This window comes from Vipera ursinii (assembly GCF_947247035.1).
Source record: "Vipera ursinii genome assembly, chromosome: Z".
Classification (NCBI taxonomy): domain Eukaryota; kingdom Metazoa; phylum Chordata; class Lepidosauria; order Squamata; family Viperidae; genus Vipera; species Vipera ursinii.
In genome coordinates this window covers 59,826,850-59,840,310 of record NC_139517.1, presented here as the reverse complement: position 1 = coordinate 59,840,310, position 13,461 = coordinate 59,826,850, and positions in this window count along the sequence as shown.

Below are 13,461 nucleotides of genomic sequence, written 5' to 3'. Positions count from 1 at the left end.
TATCTGCAATGGGCACTTTTCATGCTATAAGCAGTTTTTCCCAACAAATGCAAGATATAGCATGGGCAATCTCCGCAAGGAAACTTCAGATCTGCAAAAGTCATTTTTTTTTGTGTTTGGGGAGGCAGGGGAACATGAATACGTGTTTGTTTTTCGAATTTGAGCTCTTTCTGCAATGGGCACTTTTCATGCTCTAAGCAGTTTTTCCTAACAAATGCAAGATATAGCATGGGCTCTCTCCGCAAGGAAACATCATATCTGCAAAACTCATGGTTCTTTGGTGTTCAGTGAGCCGGGGGAACATGAATACGTGTTTGTTTTTCGAATTTGAGCTCTTTCTGCAATGGGCACTTTTCATACTATAAGCAGTTTTTCCTAACAAATGCAAGATATAACATGGGCTATCTCCGGAAGGAAACTTCAGATCTGCAAAAAGTCATGGGTTTTTTGTCTTCGGGGAGGCAGGGGAACAGGAATACGTGTTTGTTTTTCGAATTTGAGCTCTTTCTGCAATGGGCACTTTTCATGCTCTAAGCAGTTTTTCCTAACAATTGCAAGATATAGCATGGGCTATCTCTGCAAGGAAACTTCAGATCTGCAAAAGTCATGGTTTTTTGGTGTTCAGTCAGCCGGGGGAACATGAATACGTGTTTGTTTTTCGAATTTGAGCTCTTTCTGCAATGGGCAGTTTTCATGCTCTAAGCAGTTTTTCCTAACAAATGCAAGATATAGCATGGGCTATCTCCGCAAGGAAACTTCAGATGTGCAAAAGTCATGGTTTTTTCATCTTCGGGGAGGCAGGGGAACAGGAATATGTGTTTGTTTTGCGAATTTGAGCTCTATCTGCATTGGGCACTTTTCATGCTATAAGCAGTTTTTCCTAACAAATGCAAGATATAACATGGGCTATCTCTGCAAGGAGACTTCAGATCTGCAAAAGTCATGGTTTTTTTGTCTTCGGGGAGGCAGGGGAACAGGAATATGTGTTTGTTTTTCGAATTTGAGCTCTTTCTGCAATGGGCACTTTTCATGCTCTAAGCAGTTTTTCCTAACAAATGCAAGATATAGCATGGGCTATCTCCGCAAGGAAACTTCAGATGTGCAAAAGTCATGGTTTTTTCATCTTCGGGGAGGCAGGGGAACAGGAATATGTGTTTGTTTTTCGAATTTGAGCTCTTTCTGCAATGGGCACTTTTCATACTATAAGCAGTTTTTCCTAACAAATGCAAGATATAGTATGGGCAATCTGCAAGGAAACATCAGATCTGCAAAAGTCATGGTTTTTTTGTCTTCGGGGAGGCAGGGGAACAGGAATATGTGTTTGTTTTGCGAATTTGAGCTCTATCTGCAATGGGCACTTTTCATGCTATAAGCAGTTTTTCCTAACAAATGCGGGATATAGCATGGGCTATCTCTGCAAGGAAACTTAAAATCTGCAAAAGTCATGGTTTTTTCATCTTCGGGGAGGCAGGGGAACAGGAATATGTGTTTGTTTTGCGAATTTGAGCTCTATCTGCATTGGGCACTTTTCATGCTATAAGCAGTTTTTCCTAACAAATGCAAGATATAACATGGGCTATCTCTGCAAGGAAACTTCAGATCTGCAAAAGTCATGGTTTTTTTGTCTTCGGGGAGGCAGGGGAACAGGAATATGTGTTTGTTTTTCGAATTTGAGCTCTTTCTGCAATGGGCACTTTTCATGCTCTAAGCAGTTTTTCCTAACAAATGCAAGATATAGCATGGGCTATCTCCGCAAGGAAACTTCAGATGTGCAAAAGTCATGGCTTTTTCATCTTCGGGGAGGCAGGGGAACAAGAATATGTGTTTGTTTTGCGAATTTGAGCTCTATCTGCATTGGGCACTTTTCATGCTCTAAGCAGTTTTTCCTAACAAATGCAAGATATAACATGGGCTATCTCCGCAAGGAAACTTCACATCTGCAAAAGTCATGGTTTTTTGGTCTTTGGGGAGGCAGGGGAACAGGAATATGTGTTTGTTTTTCGAATTTGAGCTCTATCTGCATTGGGCACTTTTCATACTATAAGCAGTTTTTCCTAACAAATGCGGGATATAGCATGGGCTATCTCCGCAAGGAAACTTCAGATCTGCAAAAGTCATGGTTTTTTCATCTTCGGGGTTGCAGGGGAACAGGAATATGTGTTTGTTTTTCGAATTTGAGCTCTATCTGCATTGGGCACTTTTCATGCTATAAGCCGTTTTTCCTAACAAATGAAAGATATAACATGGGCTATCTCCGCAAGGAGACATCAGATCTGCAAAACTCATGGTTTTTTGGTGTTCAGTCAGCCGGGGGAACATGAATACGTGTTTGTTTTTCGAATTTGAGCTCTTTCTGCAATGGGCACTTTTCATGCTCTAAGCAGTTTTTCCTAACAAATGCAAGATATAGCATGGGCTCTCTCCGCAAGGAAACATCATATCTGCAAAACTCATGGTTCTTTGGTGTTCAGTGAGCCGGGGGAACATGAATACGTGTTTGTTTTTCGAATTTGAGCTCTTTCTGCAATGGGCACTTTTCATACTATAAGCAGTTTTTCCTAACAAATGCAAGATATAGCATGGGCTATCTCTGCAAGGAAACTTCAGATCTGCAAAAGTCATGGTTTTTTTGTCTTCGGGGAGGCAGGGGAACAGGAATATGTGTTTGTTTTTCGAATTTGAGCTCTTTCTGCAATGGGCACTTTTCATGCTCTAAGCAGTTTTTCCTAACAAATGCAAGATATAGCATGGGCTATCTCCGCAAGGAAACTTCAGATGTGCAAAAGTCATGGCTTTTTCATCTTCGGGGAGGCAGGGGAACAAGAATATGTGTTTGTTTTGCGAATTTGAGCTCTATCTGCATTGGGCACTTTTCATGCTATAAGCAGTTTTTCCTAACAAATGCAAGATATAACATGGGCTATCTCCGCAAGGAAACCTCAGATGTGCAAAAGTTATGGTTTTTTCATCTTCGGGGAGGCAGGGGAACAGGAATATGTGTTTGTTTTTCGAATTTGAGCTCTTTCTGCAATGGGCACTTTTCATACTATAAGCAGTTTTTCCTAACAAATGCAAGATATAGCATGGGCAATCTGCAAGGAAACATCAGATCTGCAAAAGTCATGGTTTTTTTGTCTTCGGGGAGGCAGGGGAACAGGAATATGTGTTTGTTTTGCGAATTGGAGCTCTATCTGCAATGGGCACTTTTCATGCTATAAGCAGTTTTTCCTAACAAATGCGGGATATAGCATGGGCTATCTCCGCAAGGAAACTTCAAATCTGCAAAAGTCATGGTTTTTTCATCTTCGGGGAGGCAGGGGAACAGGAATATGTGTTTGTTTTGCGAATTTGAGCTCTATCTGCATTGGGCACTTTTCATGCTATAAGCAGTTTTTCCTAACAAATGCAAGATATAACATGGGCTATCTCTGCAAGGAGACTTCAGATCTGCAAAAGTCATGGTTTTTTTGTCTTCGGGGAGGCAGGGGAACAGGAATATGTGTTTGTTTTTCGAATTTGAGCTCTTTCTGCAATGGGCACTTTTCATGCTCTAAGCAGTTTTTCCTAACAAATGCAAGATATAGCATGGGCTATCTCCGCAAGGAAACTTCAGATGTGCAAAAGTCATGGTTTTTTCATCTTCGGGGAGGCAGGGGAACAGGAATATGTGTTTGTTTTGCGAATTTGAGCTCTATCTGCATTGGGCACTTTTCATGCTCTAAGCAGTTTTTCCTAACAAATGCAAGATATAACATGGGCTATCTCCGCAAGGAAACTTCACATCTGCAAAAGTCATGGTTTTTTGGTCTTTGGGGAGGCAGGGGAACAGGAATATGTGTTTGTTTTTCGAATTTGAGCTCTTTCTGCAATGGGCACTTTTCATACTATAAGCAGTTTTTCCTAACAAATGCGGGATATAGCATGGGCTATCTCCGCAAGGAAACTTCAGATCTGCAAAAGTCATGGTTTTTTCATCTTCGGGGTTGCAGGGGAACAGGAATATGTGTTTGTTTTTCGAATTTGAGCTCTATCTGCATTGGGCACTTTTCATGCTATAAGCCGTTTTTCCTAACAAATGCAAGATATAACATGGGCTATCTCCGCAAGGAGACATCAGATCTGCAAAACTCATGGTTTTTTGGTGTTCAGTCAGCCGGGGGAACATGAATACGTGTTTGTTTTTCGAATTTGAGCTCTTTCTGCAATGGGCACTTTTCATGCTCTAAGCAGTTTTTCCTAACAAATGCAAGATATAGCATGGGCTATCTCCGCAAGGAAACTTCAGATGTGCAAAAGTCATGGCTTTTTCATCTTCGGGGAGGCAGGGGAACAAGAATATGTGTTTGTTTTGCGAATTTGAGCTCTATCTGCATTGGGCACTTTTCATGCTCTAAGCAGTTTTTCCTAACAAATGCAAGATATAACATGGGCTATCTCCGCAAGGAAACTTCACATCTGCAAAAGTCATGGTTTTTTGGTCTTTGGGGAGGCAGGGGAACAGGAATATGTGTTTGTTTTTCGAATTTGAGCTCTTTCTGCAATGGGCACTTTTCATACTATAAGCAGTTTTTCCTAACAAATGCGGGATATAGCATGGGCTATCTCCGCAAGGAAACTTCAGATCTGCAAAAGTCATGGTTTTTTCATCTTCGGGGTTGCAAGGGAACAGGAATATGTGTTTGTTTTTCGAATTTGAGCTCTATCTGCATTCGGCACTTTTCATGCTATAAGCCGTTTTTCCTAACAAATGCAAGATATAACATGGGCTATCTCCGCAAGGAGACATCAGATCTGCAAAACTCATGGTTTTTTGGTGTTCAGTCAGCCGGGGGAACATGAATACGTGTTTGTTTTTCGAATTTGAGCTCTTTCTGCAATGGGCACTTTTCATGCTCTAAGCAGTTTTTCCTAACAAATGCAAGATATAGCATGGACTATCTCCGCAAGGAAACTTCAGATGTGCAAAAGTCATGGTTTTCTAGTCTTCGGGGAGGCAGGGGAATAGGAATATGTGTTTGTTTTTCGAATTTGAGCTCTTTCTGCAATGGGCACTTTTCATACTATAAGCAGTTTTTCCTAACAAATGCGGGATATAGCATGGGCTCTCTCCGCAAGGAAACATCAGATCTGCAAAACTCATGGTTTTTTGGTGTTCAGTGAGCCGGGGGAACATGAATACGTGTTTGTTTTTCGAATTTGAGCTCTTTCTGCAATGGGCACTTTTCATGCTCTAAGCAGTTTTTCCTAACAAATGCAAGATATAGCATGGGCTATCTCCGCAAGGAAACTTCAGATGTGCAAAGGTCATGGTTTTTTCATCTTCGGGGAGGCAGGGGAACAGGAATATGTGTTTGTTTTGCGAATTTGAGCTCTATCTGCATTGGGCACTTTTCATGCTAAAAGCAGTTTTTCCTAACAAATGCAAGATATAGCATGGACTATCTCCGCAAGGAAACTTCAGATGTGCAAAAGTCATGGTTTTCTAGTCTTCGGGGAGGCAGGGGAATAGGAATATGTGTTTGTTTTTCGAATTTGAGCTCTTTCTGCAATGGGCACTTTTCATACTATAAGCGGTTTTTCCTAACAAATGCGGGATATAGCATGGGCTATCTCCGCAAGGAAACTTCAGATCTGCAAAAGTCATGGTTTTTTCATCTTCGGGGAGGAAGGGGAACAGGAATATGTGTTTGTTTTGCGAATTTGAGCTCTATCTGCATTGGGCACTTTTCATGCTATCAGCAGTTTTTCCTAACAAATGCAAGATATAACATGGGCTATCTCCGGAAGGAGACATCAGATCTGCAAAACTCATGGTTTTTTGGTGTTCAGTCAGCCGGGGGAACATGAATATGTGTTTGTTTTTCGAATTTGAGCTCTTTCTGCTATGGGCACTTTTCATGCTCTAAGCAGTTTTTCCTAACAAATGCAAGATATAGCATGGGATATCTCCGCAAGGAATCTTCAGATCTGCAAAAGTCATGGTTTTTTGGTGTTCAGTCAGCCGGGGGAACATGAATACGTGTTTGTTTTTCGAATTTGAGCTCTTTCTGCAATAGGCACTTTTCATGCTCTAAGCAGTTTTTCCTAACAAATGCAAGATATAGCATGGGCTATCTCCGCAAGGAAACTTCAGATGTGCAAAAGTCATGGTTTTTTCATCTTCGGGGAGGCAGGGGAACAGGAATATGTGTTTGTTTTCCGAATTTGAGCTCTTTCTGCAATGGGCACTTTTCATACTATAAGCAGTTTTTCCTAACAAATGCAAGATATAGCATGGGCAATCTCTGCAAGGAAACATCAGATCTGCAAAAGTCATGGTTTTTTTGTCTTCGGGGAGGCAGGGGAACAGGAATATGTGTTTGTTTTGCGAATTTGAGCTCTTTCTGCAATGGGCACATTTCATGCTCTAAGCAGTTTTTCCTAACAAATGCAAGATATAGCATGGGCAATCTCCGCAAGGAAACTTCAGATCTGCAAAAGTCATTTTTTTTTGTGTTCGGGGAGGCAGGGGAACATGAATACGTGTTTGTTTTTCGAATTTGAGCTCTTTCTGCAATGGGCACTTTTCATGCTCTAAGCAGTTTTTCCTAACAAATGCAAGATATAGCATGGGCTCTCTCCGCAAGGAAACATCATATCTGCAAAACTCATGGTTCTTTGGTGTTCAGTGAGCCGGGGGAACATGAATACGTGTTTGTTTTTCGAATTTGAGCTCTTTCTGCAATGGGCACTTTTCATACTATAAGCAGTTTTTCCTAACAAATGCAAGATATAGCATGGGCTATCTCTGCAAGGAAACTTCAGATCTGCAAAAGTCATGGTTTTTTTGTCTTCGGGGAGGCAGGGGAACAGGAATATGTGTTTGTTTTTCGAATTTGAGCTCTTTCTGCAATGGGCACTTTTCATGCTCTAAGCAGTTTTTCCTAACAAATGCAAGATATAGCATGGGCTATCTCCGCAAGGAAACTTCAGATGTGCAAAAGTCATGGCTTTTTCATCTTCGGGGAGGCAGGGGAACAAGAATATGTGTTTGTTTTGCGAATTTGAGCTCTATCTGCATTGGGCACTTTTCATGCTATAAGCAGTTTTTCCTAACAAATGCAAGATATAACATGGGCTATCTCCGCAAGGAAACTTCATATCTACAAAAGTCATGGTTTTTTGGTCTTTGGGGAGGCAGGGGAACAGGAATATGTGTTTGTTTTTCGAATTTGAGCTCTTTCTGCAATGGGCACTTTTCATACTATAAGCGGTTTTTCCTAACAAATGCGGGATATAGCATGGGCTCTCTCCGCAAGGAAACATCAGATCTGCAAAACTCATGGTTTTTTGGTGTTCAGTGAGCCGGGGGAACATGAATACGAGTTTGTTTTTCGAATTTGAGCTCTTTCTGCAATGGGCACTTTTCATGCTCTAAGCAGTTTTTCCTAACAAATGCAAGATATAGCATGGGCTATCTCCGCAAGGAAACTTCAGATGTGCAAAAGTCATGGTTTTTTCATCTTCGGGGAGGCAGGGGAACAGGAATATGTGTTTGTTTTGAGAATTTGAGCTCTATCTGCATTGGGCACTTTTCATGCTAAAAGCAGTTTTTCCTAACAAATGCAAGATATAACATGGGCTATCTCCGCAAGGAAACTTCATATCTGCAAAAGTCATGGTTTTTTGGTCTTTGGGGAGGCAGGGGAACAGGAATATGTGTTTGTTTTTCGAATTTGAGCTCTTTCTGCATTGGGCACTTTTCATACTATAAGCGGTTTTTCCTAACAAATGCGGGATATAGCATGGGCTTTCTCCGCAAGGAAACATCAGATCTGCAAAACTCATGGTTTTTTGGTGTTCAGTGAGCCGGGGGAACATGAATACGTGTTTGTTTTTCGAATTTGAGCTCTTTCTGCAATGGGCACTTTTCATGCTCTAAGCAGTTTTTCCTAACAAATGCAAGATATAGCATGGGCTATCTCCGCAAGGAAACTTCACATCTGCAAAAGTCATGGTTTTTTGGTCTTTGGGGAGGCAGGGGAACAGGAATATGTGTTTGTTTTTCGAATTTGAGCTCTTTCTGCAATGGGCACTTTTCATACTATAAGCAGTTTTTCCTAACAAATGCGGGATATAGCATGGGCTATCTCCGCAAGGAAACTTCAGATCTGCAAAAGTCATGGTTTTTTCATCTTTGGGGAGGAAGGGGAACAGGAATATGTGTTTGTTTTGCGAATTTGAGCTCTATCTGCATTGGGCACTTTTCATGCTCTAAGCAGTTTTTCCTAACAAATGCAAGATATAACATGGGCTATCTCCGCAAGGAAACTTCACATCTGCAAAAGTCATGGTTTTTTGGTCTTTGGGGAGGCAGGGGAACAGGAATATGTGTTTGTTTTTCGAATTTGAGCTCTTTCTGCAATGGACACTTTTCATACTATAAGCAGTTTTTCCTAACAAATGCGGGATATAGCATGGTCTATCTCCGCAAGGAAACTTCAGATCTGCAAAAGTCATGGTTTTTTCATCTTCGGGGAGGCAGGGGAACAGGAATATGTGTTTGCTTTGCGAATTTGAGCTCTATCTGCATTGGGCACTTTTCATGCTATAAGCAGTTTTTCCTAACAAATGCAAGATATAACATGGTCTATCTCCGGAAGGAGACATCAGATCTGCAAAACTCATGGTTTTTTGGTGTTCAGTCAGCCGGGGGAACATGAATACGTGTTTGTTTTTCGAATTTGAGCTCTTTCTCCTATGGGCACTTTTCATGCTCTAAGCAGTTTTTCCTAACAAATGCAAGATATAGCATGGGATATCTCCTCAAGGAAACTTCAGATCTGCAAAAGTCATGGTTTTTTGGTGTTCAGTCAGCCGGGGGAACATGAATACGTGTTTGTTTTTCGAATTTGAGCTCTTTCTGCAATGGGCACTTTTCATGCTCTAAGCAGTTTTTCCTAACAAATGCAAGATATAGCATGGGCTATCTCCGCAAGGAAACTTCAGATGTGCAAAAGTCATGGTTTTTTCATCTTCGGGGAGGCAGGGGAACAGGAATATGTGTTTGTTTTTCGAATTTGAGCTCTTTCTGCAATGGGCACTTTTCATACTATAAGCAGTTTTTCCTAACAAATGCAAGATATAGCATGGGCAATCTGCAAGGAAACATCAGATCTGCAAAAGTCATGGTTTTTTTGTCTTCGGGGAGGCAGGGGAACAGGAATATGTGTTTGTTTTGCGAATTTGAGCTCTATCTGCATTGGGCACTTTTCATGCTCTAAGCAGTTTTTCCTAACAAATGCAAGATATAACATGGGCTATCTCCGCAAGGAAACTTTACATCTGCAAAAGTCATGGTTTTTTGGTCTTTGGGGAGGCAGGGGAACAGGAATATGTGTTTGTTTTTCGAATTTGAGCTCTTTCTGCAATGGGCACTTTTCATACTATAAGCAGTTTTCCCTAACAAATGCAAGATATAGCATGGGCTATCTCTGCAAGGAAACTTCAGATCTGCAAAAGTCATGGTTTTTTTGTCTTCGGGGAGGCAGGGGAACAGGAATATGTGTTTGTTTTTCGAATTTGAGCTCTTTCTGCAATGGGCACTTTTCATGCTCTAAGCAGTTTTTCCTAACAAATGCAAGATATAACATGGTCTATCTCCGGAAGGAGACATCAGATCTGCAAAACTCATGGTTTTTTGGTGTTCAGTCAGCCGGGGGAACATGAATACGTGTTTGTTTTTCGAATTTGAGCTCTTTCTGCTATGGGCACTTTTCATGCTCTAAGCAGTTTTTCCTAACAAATGCAAGATATAGCATGGGATATCTCCGCAAGGAAACTTCAGATCTGCAAAAGTCATGGTTTTTTGGTGTTCAGTCAGCCGGGGGAACATGAATACGTGTTTGTTTTTCGAATTTGAGCTCTTTCTGCAATGGGCACTTTTCATGCTCTAAGCAGTTTTTCCTAACAAATGCAAGATATAGCATGGGCTATCTCCGCAAGGAAACTTCAGATGTGCAAAAGTCATGGTTTTTTCATCTTCGGGGAGGCAGGGGAACAGGAATATGTGTTTGTTTTTCGAATTTGAGCTCTTTCTGCAATGGGCACTTTTCATACTATAAGCAGTTTTTCCTAACAAATGCAAGATATAGCATGGGCAATCTGCAAGGAAACATCAGATCTGCAAAAGTCATGGTTTTTTTGTCTTCGGGGAGGCAGGGGAACAGGAATATGTGTTTGTTTTGCGAATTTGAGCTCTATCTGCAATGGGCACTTTTCATGCTATAAGCAGTTTTTCCTAACAAATGCGGGATATAGCATGGGCTATCTCCGCAAGGAAACTTCAAATCTGCCAAAGTCATGGTTTTTTCATCTTCGGGGAGGCAGGGGAACAGGAATATGTGTTTGTTTTGCGAATTTGAGCTCTATCTGCATTGGGCACTTTTCATGCTATAAGCAGTTTTTCCTAACAAATGCAAGATATAACATGGGCTATCTCTGCAAGGAGACATCAGATCTGCAAAACTCATGGTTTTTTGGTGTTCAGTCAGCCGGGGGAACATGAATACGTGTTTGTTTTTCGAATTTGAGCTCTTTCTGCTATGGGCACTTTTCATGCTCTAAGCAGTTTTTCCTAACAAATGCAAGATATAGCATGGGATATCTCCGCAAGGAAACTTCAGATCTGCAAAAGTCATGGTTTTTTGGTGTTCAGTCAGCCGGGGGAACATGAATACGTGTTTGTTTTTCGAATTTGAGCTCTTTCTGCAATGGGCACTTTTCATGCTCTAAGCAGTTTTTCCTAACAAATGCAAGATATAGCATGGGCTATCTCCGCAAGGAAACTTCAGATGTGCAAAAGTCATGGTTTTTTCATCTTCGGGGAGGCAGGGGAACAGGAATATGTGTTTGTTTTTCGAATTTGAGCTCTTTCTGCAATGGGCACTTTTCATACTATAAGCAGTTTTTCCTAACAAATGCAAGATATAGCATGGGCAATCTGCAAGGAAACATCAGATCTGCAAAAGTCATGGTTTTTTTGTCTTCGGGGAGGCAGGGGAACAGGAATATGTGTTTGTTTTGCGAATTTGAGCTCTATCTGCAATGGGCACTTTTCATGCTATAAGCAGTTTTTCCTAACAAATGCGGGATATAGCATGGGCTATCTCCGCAAGGAAACTTCAAATCTGCAAAAGTCATGGTTTTTTCATCTTCGGGGAGGCAGGGGAACAGGAATATGTGTTTGTTTTGCGAATTTGAGCTCTATCTGCATTGGGCACTTTTCATGCTATAAGCAGTTTTTCCTAACAAATGCAAGATATAACATGGGCTATCTCTGCAAGGAGACATCAGATCTGCAAAACTCATGGTTTTTTGGTGTTCAGTCAGCCGGGGGAACATGAATACGTGTTTGTTTTTCGAATTTGAGCTCTTTCTGCAATGGGCACTTTTCATGCTCTAAGCAGTTTTTCCTAACAAATGCAAGATATAGCATGGGCTCTCTCCGCAAGGAAACATCATATCTGCAAAACTCATGGTTCTTTGGTGTTCAGTGAGCCGGGGGAACATGAATACGTGTTTGTTTTTCGAATTTGAGCTCTTTCTGCAATGGGCACTTTTCATACTATAAGCAGTTTTTCCTAACAAATGCAAGATATAGCATGGGCTATCTCCGCAAGGAAACTTCAGATGTGCAAAAGTCATGGCTTTTTCATCTTCGGGGAGGCAGGGGAACAAGAATATGTGTTTGTTTTGCGAATTTGAGCTCTATCTGCATTGGGCACTTTTCATGCTCTAAGCAGTTTTTCCTAACAAATGCAAGATATAACATGGGCTATCTCCGCAAGGAAACTTGACATCTGCAAAAGTCATGGTTTTTTGGTCTTTGGGGAGGCAGGGGAACAGGAATATGTGTTTGTTTTTCGAATTTGAGCTCTTTCTGCAATGGGCACTTTTCATACTATAAGCAGTTTTTCCTAACAAATGCGGGATATAGCATGGGCTATCTCCGCAAGGAAACTTCAGATCTGCAAAAGTCATGGTTTTTTCATCTTCGGGGAGGCAGGGGAACAGGAATATGTGTTTGTTTTGCGAATTTGAGCTCTATCTGCATTGGGCACTTTTCATGCTATAAGCCGTTTTTCCAAACAAATGCAAGATATAACATGGGCTATCTCTGCAAGGAGACATCAGATCTGCAAAACTCATGGTTTTTTGGTGTTCAGTCAGCCGGGGGAACATGAATACGTGTTTGTTTTTCGAATTTGAGCTCTTTCTGCAATGGGCACTTTTCATGCTCTAAGCAGTTTTTCCTAACAAATGCGGGATATAGCATGGGCTCTCTCCGCAAGGAAACATCAGATCTGCAAAACTCATGGTTTTTTGGTGTTCAGTGAGCCGGGGGAACATGAATACGTGTTTGTTTTTCGAATTTGAGCTCTTTCTGCAATGGGCACTTTTCATGCTCTAAGCAGTTTTTCCTAACAAATGCAAGATATAGCATGGGCTATCTCCGCAAGGAAACTTCAGATGTGCAAAAGTCATGGTTTTTTCATCTTCGGGGAGGCAGGGGAACAGGAATATGTGTTTGTTTTGCGAATTTGAGCTCTTTCTGCAATGGGCACTTTTCATACTATAAGCAGTTTTTCCTAACAAATGCGGGATATAGCATGGGCTATCTCCGCAAGGAAACTTCAGATCTGCAAAAGTCATGGTTTTTTCATCTTCGGGGAGGCAGGGGAACAGGAATATGTGTTTGTTTTGCGAATTTGAGCTCTATCTGCGTTGGGCACTTTTCATGCTATCAGCAGTTTTTCCTAACAAATGCAAGATATAACATGGGCTATCTCCGGAAGGAAACTTCAAATCTGCAAAAGTCATGGTTTTTTCATCTTCGGGGAGGCAGGGGAACAGGAATATGTGTTTGTTTTGCGAATTTGAGCTCTATCTGCATTGGGCACTTTTCATGCTATAAGCAGTTTTTCCTAACAAATGCAAGATATAACATGGGCTATCTCTGCAAGGAGACATCAGATCTGCAAAACTCATGGTTTTTTGGTGTTCAGTCAGCCGGGGGAACATGAATACGTGTTTGTTTTTCGAATTTGAGCTCTTTCTGCAATGGGCACTTTTCATGCTCTAAGCAGTTTTTCCTAACAAATGCAAGATATAGCATGGGATATCTCCGCAAGGAAACTTCAGATCTGCAAAAGTCATGGATTTTTGGTGTTCAGTCAGCTGGGGGAACATGAATACGTGTTTGTTTTTCGAATTTGAGCTCTTTCTGCAATGGGCACTTTTCATGCTCTAAGCAGTTTTTCCTAACAAATGCAAGATATAGCATGGGCTATCTCCGCAAGGAAACTTCAGATGTGCAAAAGTCATGGTTTTTTCATCTTCGGGGAGGCAGGGGAACAGGAATATGTGTTTGTTTTTCGAATTTGAGCTCTTTCTGCAATGGGCACTTTTCATACTATAAGC